General features: G+C 47.3%; 1 protein-coding gene across 13 annotated transcripts in view; it reads left to right on the plus strand.

Annotated features, from left to right (window-relative positions):
* The first annotated feature begins 1,713 nt into the window (after window positions 1-1,713).
* LOC108624175 (protein turtle) overlaps window positions 1,714-14,661 on the plus strand; it is an 80,466-nt gene continuing 67,518 nt past the window's right edge. For 8 of the 13 annotated variants that reach the window (XM_026812903.1, XM_026812912.1, XM_026812909.1 and 5 more), the window contains exon 1: window positions 1,715-3,365. The gene's annotated coding sequence lies outside the window, so the exon portion shown is untranslated. Of the gene's footprint in view, window positions 3,366-14,661 lie in introns of all 13 variants that reach the window. The other 5 variants (XM_026812907.1, XM_026812918.1, XM_026812910.1 and 2 more) reach the window with 3 other exon arrangements.

Raw genomic sequence — 14,661 nt, forward strand, 5'->3', positions numbered from 1 at the left:
GATTTATACGTACACATCTGTTCGAACATCAACAAAGGTGTTCTCATAATTGAAGACAAAAATGGACAAGCGTGCCGCCATTTCTGTAGAATATTTATCATTCGATGATACATTACGCTGTTCATTTATAATAAACAGGACGGATTCATTAGTCGTATGATAAACATAAAGCCTGTACGACGACAAATGTGACGGAAAATAATGCGAAACGTGGAATGAGTTACGGAGTACATAATTCTCGGCTTAAGTCTCTTTCAGCCGGGGCTGGGAAAGGGTTAAGGCCTCCGCGAACGTTAGAGTAATCGCGAAGTTTCACGCGTTTCGCAGCCGGTTGAAAGTAGCGGGGAAAGTCAGGTAGGACAGCGACGGGGAGGGGAAAAGCAGGAGCAACGAGGCGTGAAATTTTCCTCCGACCTCACCGAAAAGTTTTCGATTCTTCGCGTTGGCTCGAGACGATTCCAGCCACCGACGATGGCCCCTGCGCGCGCACGACGGAATATCCAAAAAGTTTCTGGGAACGCGCTCGCGTGGATATCCGGTTATGAACGACAGACGCGTTCATTAACGTTGCTGCGATGAACCGTGAAATTCCGAGCAGTCCCTTTGATCCGAAAAGTCGCCCGGCTGAACTATTAACGCCCATACTTACGCACATACATGTATAGATACAAACTAATTCTAAGACGCGCTACGACTTCATCTATGATTCGAGTAAACGGAAATAGGATTCTGTGTAAAGAGAAAAGATGCTTCAATCTTCCGTGACTCGAAAGCCCTTCCTGCTGTTTTAATTGCCAGCGGAGCTTTCAGCGTACGTTCTAAAAAAAAAGCATGATTTAAAAAGAGACTCGCCGTAGAGGAACGTCTGCGTGGTTAATTAAATTTCACGCGGCGCTGATCCCCGGCAGTCGGTTCGCAACAATCGGCCGCTGGTAGTGTAAACGAGGTAAGGTGCGCTCAAATATTTGATTCAAAGTCAAACTTAAAAACAGCATCGGACTCGAACGTTGCGGTATCTCTATCTCTTAAAGCGAGAGGGGATTGACTCAAATGGTAACGGGGGCAGCGGCGCGAAACCGGTGTTATCTGTTTGCTCAACAAGAATAGCGAAAGACGGGAGGACGAGTTTCGCGTGAGGTGGAATAAGAGCCGGTCGTCCGACTAGCGGCGTGTCGAGTGCACGCGACGCACCACGTGCGGGCCGTGAAAAACGTCCGGGCGACGCGGCGCGGCTCGGGAAGAAAAAAGGACGAACATCCCTTAAGAATCTGTTTCGCGAAACGAAACGCGAGAAATCCCTGAAGAGACCGGGTGGCGTGGGAAAAAAAAATCAAACGAGGGCGAGGAGAGAACAAGAGAGACAGAGAGAGAGAGAGAGAGAAGGGAGGCAGATGACACGAGGGACGTGGCCAGGGCACCACTGAAAGTCGTTACGAGCTTGGATGCCGCCCTTCCGCCCGATCAATATTGCGTTGGTGGGGCCGAGGCAGCGCGACGCTGGGCGAGGGACGCAAGGGGGTGTCGGCCAGGGGGTGAAAGACGAGGCACGGCGGGCCGAATGGAACGGATCCATGGCCGCGGTGGAGGCAAAAGTTGGCCCGGCGGGGTGCCGGGGGGACTGCGAAGGGGAATCGCAACGGTGGAAGAGGGGTCGTCGAGAGAGTGCGCCGACTGTAGGGGGTTGTTTGGTGGGGGCGGTAGCGGAGTAGCGGACACTGTCATGGCGCCGCGCACCACCGCCAGCCAAGCGGCTTACCTCCAACTACTCCCTCGCGGTGTTTAACGCGTTCCTCGCGATTTTTCTTCCGAGAAATTCGCCGGCTTCGCGACGATCAACGACGCAAGGGGGTGAATCGGCGTCGAACGATCCGAGGGCACCGCGAGAGGGTCTTGCCTCGAAACGCGTCGATCGGGGAGCGCGCGGTCATCCGGCGCGACCGATTCGTTACACCGACGTTGCGTGTCGCAGTCGTGGCTCCGCAGCTCTCTCGAGAGGAGCAGCAGCAGCAGTAGCAGCAGCAGCAACGCGATCGCTGACCCGCGGGGATCGTCGGAAGAACGCGAGGCACGGAGCGCAGGCTGCCGGAACTATTATAAGAACTGGAGCAAACGCCAGTCGCGGTGTTGCGAACGGTGGCTGGATTTCGTGTTTGATGCGTCGCGTCGCGAGTTATCAGTGTCGGTGTCGGAACTGAAGCCTCGAAACGAGAAGAACCGCCTTCGTGCCTAGTATCGACCTCGAACCTCTGAGAATTCCAGGGTGCCCGGCCGAGTTCAGTCAGTTCGCGTAACGACGTCGGATTCCGTGTCCGGTCACGTTGGTGGATGATCGAGGTGCCCTAGCGAGCGGCGTCGTTGGGGGATCCAACGAAATTCGCGGAACGCGAGGTGAATCGATGGTGTACGCGAGATCGTGACACGATCAGTCGCTCGTTGGGTGGTAGCACGCACGATGTCGCGGCGCGATGCGTCACGTGACTGAGAAGAATCAGCGGAGGAAAATACGGGCAGTGTGAGTAGTGCGAGACGAAGGGTTTCACACTGGTGAGGACCTCGCCGGGTCCTGACCAGGTACCGAAGATCACGCGAATCAGGCGGAGGTGGCTGCCACGGGTGGACCGCGTTGCCACCTGACTCGTGTAACAGTGACAACGGCCTACCGGGAGTGACAATGTCCTAGCGAAGGCAGGAGACGCGTGTAAGGCCGATCCCCCTCGTCCTGTTTCTGTTCTCATCCAAAAAAAAAAAAACACCTCGAATCCTCGTTCCGATCCCCCTTAAACTCCAGACACCGCCGACGATTGGATCGACGCGCAAGACGCGAACCAGATCGCGTTTCTACACGCGCATACACCGTACATACATACACACACACATACGCGCGTATATACACCCGCGCGCACACGTGCAGACTCCTACGATATCGCGACCTCGCTCCTCGGGTACACGCATACTCGCGTACGTCAGACACACACGGGCGCACGCACGTCGGGAGAGAGAGAGCGTGTACAGGTCTGTTCTCCGTCCCATTTTCCTACGGATTCCTCCTTTATTATGGAAACGCGCGTTCACATCGAACCTGGCAAGAAACACGAACTCGCGGCCTGTTAACCCGCGTTTACAGAAGTTCGCTGAGAGACGATCACGCCACACGTACGTGCAACCCCCGACGCACGCATACATACGTACATACATACATACGTACAGAGACTGGCGTACAAAAACGGACGCGAGTTTCCCGAATCCAGCCAAGTCCAAAGTCCTTAATCCCGTGGGGTGATCCTGGCCCCACCCGTACGCGAAGGAACCACACCCTGGCCACAGAGAAGGAACTCGGGATACCCATTTGCCGGACAAGGCTTCTGGTAAGGTTTCACGTTGCTTCTCCCGTCTTCCCATCCCCCTTTCTCACGACTCTTTTTTCCCTCGATTGGACAAACGATACAAGGGGGCGAGAGAAAGCGTCCGGAACCGGACCGGAGAAACATTGTCTCTCTGCATCGGTCCCGATCGTTTCACGGCTGTTGGTCCGCGTCTCGCGATCCAACCTTATTTCCTGTTCGCCACCCCCGAGCCACCACCTCGCACCTCCTTAGATCTAATAGCGCACATGGCCTCGTTCCATGCTGGATGCGAGTTGCAACGCGGTTGCGCAGGTTAGGTCCTCTCGCGAAGGGTGGGTTAAGGGCAGCCGCGGGATTGAAACAACCCCTCGCGTCTCACCGATAAATCCTGTACGGTATCCTTCAATACGTAACAACGTTACCATTGCCAGAGAACACGAAGTTACCAAATGTAACAGATGCTCCCGAACTTTTTATAATACAAACTACGATTTATGTGAGGGCCGTTGTTTCACTTCCCGAAGCTGCACACATGCACCTGGCATTTCTTGAGCGTCTCGAGCGTTTGCCCACGTAACTCGCAGACGTTGCACTATCTCCGCGATTCTCGCAGCTTTTCGATCGACTCTCAAATTAGCGAATACTTAGAGACAAAGCCGTGCCTCGTCTCGGAATTAATTGCCCCTGCGACGTTGTCTCTGAGTTTATGCCTCGTTTATCGCGCGAACGTTTTTTCCTCGTAGACGTTCGCACCTGGTTAATTGGCGTATCGATCCCCGGCCAATTTCCTGTTCGACACGTAGCTCGGCCACGCTGCTTCTATCCGCACAGTTGAAACCAGTTCGTTTAGAAGCAACAATGTTTTTAATTATAGTTCATGAAATTAGCTGTGGAATTTTTAAAATCATTGCTCTCTGCCATCATTTTCATTTATTTATTCACTAGTCCTTTTGTAAAATAATATTCATAACAGAAGAAGAAAAAATGTTAGAAGACAGAATATTCGTAGATTGTTTAAAATTGTTGACTGATTAGTTATGACAAGTAGTGTAGATTCGACTGCTTATATTAGATTGCAAAGCGGATGTGGATCGATCGGGTCAGGAATCGATCTTCTGGAATAGCTCGTGGGGCACGGTTGATTTCATTACTCCTTTGATGTATCGGAGCCAGGAAATGCGCGAAGGGCACGGTTCACGGTTCGTTGGCTGAAGCCAATCACGGGCCTCCACCCCTGTCTTCCTCCCCCACGGCCGAATGTAATTTACAAACTCGGCAACTATCAATTTGCCATAATTTACGTGAACCAAACGATTTTTATTTATCCGGTTTACATCCAAGATACCGTCACGCTCTCGTTTCCGCGTACGATCATATCAGAAATTCCGTAGCCGCGGAAACCGAGTCCTAACGCTGGGATCAGCTATGAATTTGTTATTTAAATTATTCCCGTTAAACGAATCTGAAATTTATACCGCATTCCTGAATGGATGAGAGATTGCTGGGTTAACGGGAAGGATGCTTTGATAGACTGCGAGTTGCAGCTGCTAATAGGGATCGGTTTACGTCGGTCAGTAGAAGTTGATACTCGGGGAGCGAGCCGCCTGCGCCCGAGAGTCTCATTCATTTTCGAATTAATAGTTTTAACGCGGCGAAATTTATAACCTCGGTCGTGAGAATTACAGCCGACGAACGACCGATGAATTAATTATTCCACCGTTTTGTAACTATATCAACGTAATTAACCTTTTAATTTAATTACACGAGGGTGGTTAATGCGATACCGTTCTGATACAGGGTGTACGTTTATACGAACTGGTCGCACACAAGTGGCTGACCGGCTGACGAGAGAGTAAGATGAACGACAACGGTCCTGTATTAATTTTATAACATAAATAACCCTTTACTTATTTACTTGGCTGGAACGATCGAGCTGAAATAATACTTGAACGACTCTCCCTCTCGATTGTTATGTTTCGTGTAACAAAAATTCTGCGGGCAAATGCATATAACGGCATTCGGTTATATCGAAGGACGTATTTAAACGAATGGAAACCAGATCGTTTATTTTGCCCGTTACGCGAAACCGTTTCGAGTCGGTCGCGTTCGATGGGGGGAAAAAAGCTCGACGCGGTCGAGTGCAGTAAAAACAATATAATAAAGTGCAATTCGGACTCGGCGTTCTCGATTTTGGCTAAACGCGCACACGCGGAGTGCAGAGAGCTCTCAAATCGGTTAAACGAAGAACGCGTCGGTGTTATTGGAAAAAATTAAACCGCGTCTAGCAGGAAACCGACGAAGGCTGTAGGAATCGGTGGGACTATCAATCATAGGATTCAGGAAACGTTGCGATTGATCATTTAATTGAACGATGTTGCCTCGTACCGCCTTAACTACCGGCTGGGAAAACAGCGAAAACTTTTTATTTCACCGCGCGCGCCGCCGTTGTAAAACGCGGAACCGTTTTCCCGGGGTCGGCAGTTTTTCAAGGCTGGCTCCGTGTCCCGCTGCAATTGCAACGTAACTGCGAACGTTTACAGAGAGGGATGGGACCCCTGGTCCGGGTGTCGAAGAGAAAAATGCATTGTCGTTCGCCTCCGTACGCGATACCCGAGTTTCTGCCGACCGAATTCACGTTTAATCCCTCTTGACCCGATCCGCCCCTAAATACCCTCGAAAAACTGCCGCGTCCACGACTATTTATTTATTAACGCCCTCATTACGCGTTTATTAACTCCTTTCGAGCAACGCCGGCTGATCGGGGTCAACCGAAATTTAATATCCCGACTTTAAGCCCGGATTATACCGGATAGAATATACAAATTTGCCGTGCTCCAGTAGGAAATTATTAGGATAGAGAGCTCGCAGCGGGTTTACGTCATATTAAATAATACCGCGATTTATCGTCGTCTTAAAATTGAAACAGTGTTTGCTCGGTTTTGTGACCGTCGGGATCGATGAAACTTGTGTACCCGCGTTTCACTATCGAATCCGAGGGAAAAATGGAGCGACTTGTTTTCGCCGAGGCTGTGCTTCAGGAATTGATTCGCGGCATTGACGTTCACCAATGAAATTTAATCGTTCGCCGTGACACGGATGCACCGTCATTGTTATCGGACGGTTTTTATTGAGCGCGACTATCGACCAGGAAATTGATAGCTAAATCATGCAAATGTTACGCCGCGCTTCGCCGTTTTTTCCCCGTGTCTAATTCGTGACGCGAAGAACGAACTGCTCTTTTAAGAAATCGACTCTTTTATCACCAGGCCAGTCTGAATTCGTACTTGGCGATCGTATCTCCTACTCAGCCATTAAACACGTTCGTACACGTAACAGTTAAATTATGCAACGGTTCTCGCTACCTTTTCGACCCAGCCACGAGCCGAGACAACATCTGTCCTTCGAGTGCCGACGCAAGTCGCGATCGAAACTCTTGTGAGATCGGGGCTGATTCCTTCCTGCGATCACGCGATCCTGCCTTCTTCTGCGAGCCTCTTAGGTCGAAAGTTGAAGGTCTTCCCAACATACTTTAACTTCCAATTCCGTGGCGTGCAATTCTTGGATCGATTTTAATCGCCGGGTATCTTTAGGTATCCGCAGTTTATCCGATCAATGTAGAGCCTGAATTTTACTCGGAATTTCAATTATTAAGCAACGGATTCACGCTGACGTGACCGAGGTTCCAGCGAAGGGTTGAAACTGTGCTCGGATTCGAGCAAATTGACTGACGCCGAGTTAATTGAACGCTATCGAGGGGGTTGATCGAAAATATCATGGATAACAGGGTTAAAATCGGTTACGGAGGTGACGAGGACACGGGGAGAGAAGGAGAAGGAGGGAGGGGGGGACAAACAACGCGAGCGCGAACGCACTAATGACGTTACCTACCCCCGTTTTTCCGCGGACGACACAGGTAATACGTTAATTTACCGTTTTAATTATAGCGGGGGAGAGGTGGGCCCGGGAGGTAGAGAACACGGGTGGTAATGACGCCGCGTGTTCGCGCCTGGCAATATTTTAATTTACGCTATTGGGTCTCAATTAAAGGGGCGCCGCCGGTAATTACGATTCGGTCGCAGGAATTGAAGTCACGTATACGCCATGTATAGCAATCAGTTTCAAGAATATTCTACGTACTCTTTACCAATTTCTCGGTCTACGAAGCACCCGAAATGTTTGTCATTAAATGTGATCAAACGTCTTCTTTTTAATCGGTTCATTTGGGTCGCGACCACCGGTTATTAGCGAATGCAATAAGTATAATACGTGATGTACCAATACATAAATCGCTTTCGGGTTAAAATAGCAAATAAAATATCCGTGAATTTTAAGTATATGAATTAATCTACGATTTCTGTACCAGAGTGTTGGGTGTCTTCAATTTTGCAACAGTTTCCTGATGTTAATTACAATTAAAATCTTGCTGAATATATTCCAAAGCTCTTCTAATAGTGTAGAATTCAGTAGATCGGTTTGAGTACATGGTCGGCAATTCAAACAGGAAGCATTGAGCAGATTTTAGCTTGCAACTTGAATAGTTGTCGAATTTATTAGTTTCGATATGTAATTCAATGAGATCAGTGACATTATTTTATTTTTCCTGTTCAATTGGGATCCATGAATTGGTTTCATATTCTTGCTGTTACCAAGTTATACTATTAGACTGGCAAGAACGTAATTTCGGTTTGCACAAATAGCGTTACAGGAACTGAAATTACTTCCTCGCCAACCCAATACTTGGATTTTAGGGTGGTACATATAATATTATCGCCTTTTAAGGAATAATCAAATATTCGGTAGAATTTAATATATTTGAATATTTATTCTACTGCGAATGTTAGGAAATATCAGAAGAAATAATACCATGCATATATTGTTATTGACTCGGGTTCGTGCTTCGCTCTCTCATAAAACGAGCACAACGTTTTCAGATTCCGTGGGAAATGTAGCGCAAGGAAAACGCGTCGCTTTATGGAAAATCGATTTTCATAAAACCTTCAATCGCGCGTCGTAACCGCACGCGGACCGGGCTGGCGTCTATTGCGTTTACACTTTGGGCTCCACGAACGATGTAATTAAACCTGGTCATCCAGTTAACCGTGTTTCTACGCGAAACGCAATTAAACCCGTTGGCTCCCGAGTCCGCATTCGGCCTCTTCCGACGTTCCCCCTAACGAACTTTTCGGAGAACGCATCGTCTCTTGAAAATTGACAACCCTAATTTCCGTATTTTCAAAAGCTCTGACCAAGAATTTAATTACATAGTAGATATAATTGAATTATAATTAGACTACGGATTTTGATGCAGAGTAAAACATTTATGGTTCCAATTAAAAAACATTATTTTAGGGAGACGTTCATTTTATTATTAAAAATATTATAAGACGTATTCGACTTTTGGTATTAAATGCATAAAATTCGCTGCGTTTATGATGGAAAACGTTGTCAAAGAGAGAAGAGAATTAATTTTCTATTAAAACATATTTTATTGTCTTATACAATACGTTGATTAATTAAGTCAGCAGTGAGCAGCTGCTTCCCGGATTTCGCGGCGGGAAATCGCGGGATCAAACGCGAGAGTCACCCTCTCGCGATTGATTTATTCGCGGGGGACGCGTGACAGTGTGTAATGCAGTGTGCCGAGAGCATTCGGAATGCCCGGCGGCGGTTATTCATCACCGTTGACGTTAGCCTCGTCCAGCCAATTTTTCTTTTGTCCGCTTTTACGAACCTTATAATGCCCTGACGAATAGCCGACGCTGATTTTTTCCCGCGGTCCCCGTACATTTTCCTGTCGTCCGCGTTGAATTTTATTTTATCACGGCTAATCGCGATCGTTCTTTGCTCTCGAAATCAAAATTCGGTGTTCCGACCCTTCCGAGAAGCGTGCAAATCTTCGAAAACTCCGAACGACCCTTAACTCAAACGTCTCTAACGCGTAATATACGTTTAGTACAAGTTATCACCATGGCACATGCTCTATCGTCAATTTGATTTTGTCTAGCAAGCGGAAGCAGGGCTCCGAGGTTGAACGACGACGCTCGAGAGTATTATTCAAAAGTTAGCGGGGCCATTTCGCGTCGCAGGCGATGGGAGGAGGACGGGAAGGTTGATCCCACGGGCTCGCCTAATTCGGCCTTAATGACCCTTTAAGCGAAATTTAAATGCGTATCCGACACAGCTTAGACACACCCCCCCGTCGTCGAGTCTCGTTCGCCACTCGAACAGCTTCTCTCACGGCAACTTCCGGCTTCTTCCCACTCCCTCTCTGCTCCGATAAGGGCTCGAAGGTTTTATCGGAGCCGGTGTAGTCGTTCTCTCTCTCTCTCTCTCTCTCTCTCTCTCTTTCTCTATCGTACGTACGTACACACACCCTTCTTTCCGGCTGGCACGGCGTATTATGCAAGCGGACTCGCTCGAAACTTCGTAGCCCCGGTTAAGTTTGCGGCACATGCTTTAGGCAGCTCGTAGACACCGCTTAAGCACGACCATCCTTGTGTTTCGGTGGTTTACGCTTGTTAGGGTGCTACGTGTGTGCTCATACAAGTAGGTAGCGTCGCCACGAATTATCGCCCGGGAGGAGCTTTCGATACGTCAGCGCGCTCACCGAGCTCGGTCCGGGGCGACGCAGTTCCGGTAGCGTTTAACTCCACGCAGGAATTGTCCGTCGCGTCGATTCAACGATTTTTAGAGAAAACATTTTTTCAACAGAGACGAGCTTGACAAACGACATTATTTCGGACGAGAATTGTTCGTGCCAATCTGTAGGTTTGGATATCGCTGTGCGTTTTAATGAAGCTGATTACCGACGTTAAAATCTGGTTAGGTAAATCGGATTTGCCACGTAGTAAAATGCGAGCGGGAACAGCGGATAAAATGCCCCTGCTAAGCATACTGGAATTTACGACACTCGCCGGAACTTTTCTACTTGATAATTCGCGTACCTACGGCGGGGCAATAAATTCGCCGAGAACCACGCGTTAGATTCCTCCGTTACGTTGCTTTTTCCTATCGAACTTTCAAACTTCGATTCGGCCTGCTATTAATATTTATGGCGTCCAACTTTCTTTTATGAAATTCCTTTGTTCCAGGGAAAATACAAATGATATAATAAATTGGTTTGCTAACTCGTTAGCGTGGGAGAAGGTGGGGCAAGACGAGATAGCTAAAAAGAAATGAAACAGATTTTTCACAGTATTTTTATTAATAGTTCATTCCTGAGTCTGATCTGATATTTTATAAAATTGGCATTGAAATAATTACAGATTTACGAATCAGTATAATTCTCACATTTTGTTGTCCCATATGTGGCAGAATATGGGAGAATATTCGAAACACGTGCTTTAGAGTAATCTGAAATTATAGCTTTTTTTAAATAATGTTCTGCCATCTTACCCTGCCCGTTCATTTTGCCCTAGCTTTTACAGTACATTCTGCGTAATTTTATTGGTCATTATGATTAAACTAGCAATCAGTATACGTACTATTTTATGAAACATCGCATGAATCATTATGTGAAACATGATATGATAATTAAGCATCGCAACAACACTGAATGTCCTATTAATTTAAATTACAATATTTACGTATAAGTGAACAGTTTAAACAGAATTGAATTGACTCGCATAAATTATGGATAGAAGAATCGTCAGGGACATCATATTGATGAATCGGTGAACGTGATTCGCCGATTGGCACGGAGCCGCCGTTAGCCCGAATGATCCGCTGACCCAGTGGACGGGCGATATTGGTTTCTGGTCGGGAGAAATACGACGACGGGAAGAGTAAATTCTCGTCGGGCGGCAATTTCCCTTTCGGCACTGGACCCCCGTATCCGGGGGACGACACGGTTATTGCTCGCATCGCTCGCCGAGAAGTCGTCCTCCTGGCGAAAGCGAGACGAGACAAGAGAGACGGGCTAAGTGCACTTCCCTATGGCACGTTCGATTCAATTGCAGCTGCGGGCTGCTGACCGACTCAATAGGAACCTAGTCCAACGTATATAGGTATATATACGTATATATACACACGGGATTGTGTGAGACGTCTCCAATGGGTCGGAACGGGCCGGATGTCTCGTTCCTTTTCGCAGCGGCATGCCCTCTTTACTCCGTTCACCGAAAAGAAAAGCTCAGCCCAGTTACCGGCTTCTTCCCCCTTTTATCTCTTCCTCGGTATCGCGGTGGCTTCCGATAGACCGTGGCGCAAATTGCGGCTCGTTTAAACGCGTCCCCGTTAACCTGAAATTCGCACCTCGGCGAAGACGGCCGGGGGAAGAAGAAGGAGGAGGAGGAGGAGGAGGAGGAGGAGAAGGCTGTAGGAGGTGCGTGCCCGGGCCGGGGACGTTAATTAAGCGCAAAATTACGAGCAGCCGCGGCACTTTATTTGCCCCGCGATTTAAACGCATTGTTAGAGCGCATTAATGGCAGCGGATAATTAACTTCTACGGATTACCCGCTGACGACTTTCATAAATACCCGGCCGATGTGTTTCGACGAACGGAGAGGCGATCGATATCGGAACGCGCTAAAATCCCACTCGAAACGATTCGTATAGTCTCGTGCAACTCGGTGGTACATAAGTGGACCGATAGCAGGACTGGTTCATTAAAGTGCACGTTGCGATGTGGCAATTTTCTGTCAGACTCCGCGACATCGCTCACCTTTATCTGTGCAACCGGTTCAGATTTTCGCTATCCGCCGATCGGTTAACCGCTCGGTAATCGCGGCGGTGACGATAACGCGACGGGTTATCGCGTAGAATTGAGTAGGTTTTCCCATTCCGGGCACGGCAGCGGGTAATTTCTTCGCGGAAGTGGCGGCCACACGGGTTCCGATTGGCAGGGAGACCTTCGGAATTACCGCGTTGCGACTCGTTGCAGAAAAATTGCACGATGCACGCGATGCCTCGTACTTATTGTCAGATCGGCGCGAAGAAGGATCGCTCCTGCCCGATAGCGACACGGAACGAGGACCTTTCGACGAGGAACCGTTCGCTAATCGACGACGAAAAAGCTCGCGACTTGAGTCGACGAGACGCGACGGTTTGTTTCGTTTCGTTTCGTTTCGTGCTCGCGTGATATCTCGCCACGTCATGCGAGGCTACGTGCAGTACGGTGTCGCGTTGTGAAATTTCGCCGGGCGAAACTGAGAAATACGGTGGAAATGTGTCGAATAAATTTCAATCGTCGCGTAGACTAGTGCTATATATTATCGCCCGAATCCGCCCGTGACACGACTAAACGTCAGAATATTTTGTCAATTGAAGACAGTTGAATTTGAGCCAGTCTAACAGCTCTGCCCACGCAAACGCACGAGGTCACGCATAAGAGGCCGTCTCGAATTAATGAAATTATTTATTTCATTTATTTAATTGTACAAGTAAATGCAAACAATGTCTATAAGCAATATTTTGTTCATTTTTATTAAACATGTCTGTGCAATAAATTGTACATGTATCAATATAGTAGTTTATCAATTTTGTGAAGAAGGATTAATTAGTTGCATTTAGATTTTATATTTTTCATTTATTTGGTTTTTCTATAGTAATGTTTCATATTCCATTTTCTGGATTTATTTCCTTTTAATTCCAGTCGTTAAAGAGTAATTGGCGATGAATGAAATAATTAATCGATTAATCCCGAAGTATTCAAGATAGAATAAAATTGTATACTACCTTTTTTTACAGCAAATAGCATTACCTACAGTTATTACTTAAAGATTTCTCGAAATTTTGACAAAAAAAAATTTTTCATTTTTCCAAGATTTTTCCAAGGGGTACCCCTTCAGATTTCGCGAAATTTTCGTTTTTTGCCCATAACTCCCAAACGGATGGACTTAGGAGGAAATTTATAGGACCATTTTGTAGAGGACGACGAGATCTACAATTTCCATGTAAAAATTCTTCGCTATCGTCAATAGTTTACGAGTAATTTGCNCGTTAAATACTTAAATTAGAAGAAAAATTCATAGAATCTTTCTTGTAGAAGACGTGAGTGCCTACAATTTCTGTATAAAAACTTTTTTGTTAGCGTCAATATTAATAAATAAAATTGTTCGACGTTTATACGTCATATCGAAGCTGTTGGGCTTTATATGTATTTAAAACGCAAGTTTTTTTGTCAGAAGCACGATTCGCAGTTGTCATTGCACAGCTCGCGGGCCTCCCGTCACTACATTTATGGAAAGGTTACGACGGTATTTGCGGTACGCCATAGCGGCGCGGTATCTCAAAGCATTCAACGCGATTCGCAGCGCTGCGTAACAACCGCGAGCCCCGCAAAACGCGTCCCCAGCACCGGGTGCGACTGCATCGTCACCTAGTCGAACCGCAAAACTGCCAGCGGAATACCGAAACGCGACTAGCGAGTACAGGCATCCGTGAAACGACACCGGCCGGTGGCACGGGCTCGAACACGTCGAAATAACTGAAACTTTTGCGGCCGTACCGGCGCGCTCGTAGATTCCCAGGATGTTCCGTGCAGCTACCGTCTTCGAGAGCTCGCGCCTTCCGCGACGTTACGTTCCATTCCGCACGAGGTCCAGTCTGCCACCGAATCAAAGTGGAATGCGCAAGGGACAATCGTAAAATTGATGTTAAGTCGGATCGTCGTAAGAGAAACAATTTTCCGAGCAATGAACTTTTTTCTTGAAGGCAAAGTACAAAGCCGTGTTGAGAATCGTAATCTACTTTAATTCCTACGTACGTATATAGTTAGTTTTACTTTTAACTCTTAATGTCTCAGTCGGCCTCTCTCTCTCTCTCTCTCTCTCATCTTTTTTCATTCTACTTTTCTTCTTATTTCATATATCAGCTCGTATCTGTCCTTTATCTTCATCCGTTTCCTAATCTCTCTCACACACACGTTTTAGACCTTCTTTTCCGGTATTATGTTCTATATTCTACCCTATTTCTTGACATGTCTTCTTACTCATGTCTCTCTACCTGCTACTTCTCCCCATCTCTTGTTCTTATCCATTCCCTCTCATCCACTCTGTCCCCCCACCTCCTCCATCTCAAATATTCTGTAATATCCTTGAAATCGAAACCCGAAAAACGATCCCAGCAGACTCTACGGTTTTAACTGGAGAAGAATCCCGGCTTATATTCGGTCCAGGGTGTAATAACGTTAAAGCTCCCAGTGTACTCGGGAGTTCAGCCTCCTCCGCTGTTATGAAAGATCGTAAAGCCTCCCAGGTAGCGAAACGCGAGGAAGAAACAAGCGTATCACCGTATTCCCTCGTCCCTTTTTAATTTCCTTCTCCGAGAGTTCGAAGGAAGATTTCAATTACCCGCGCCCCCGAGCTTCTTAACCACC

The sequence above is a fragment of the Ceratina calcarata genome, unplaced genomic scaffold (assembly GCF_001652005.2).
Source record: "Ceratina calcarata isolate Rehan_Ccalc_2016 unplaced genomic scaffold, ASM165200v1 scaffold301.2, whole genome shotgun sequence".
In the NCBI taxonomy this organism is placed as follows: Eukaryota; Metazoa; Arthropoda; class Insecta; order Hymenoptera; family Apidae; genus Ceratina; species Ceratina calcarata.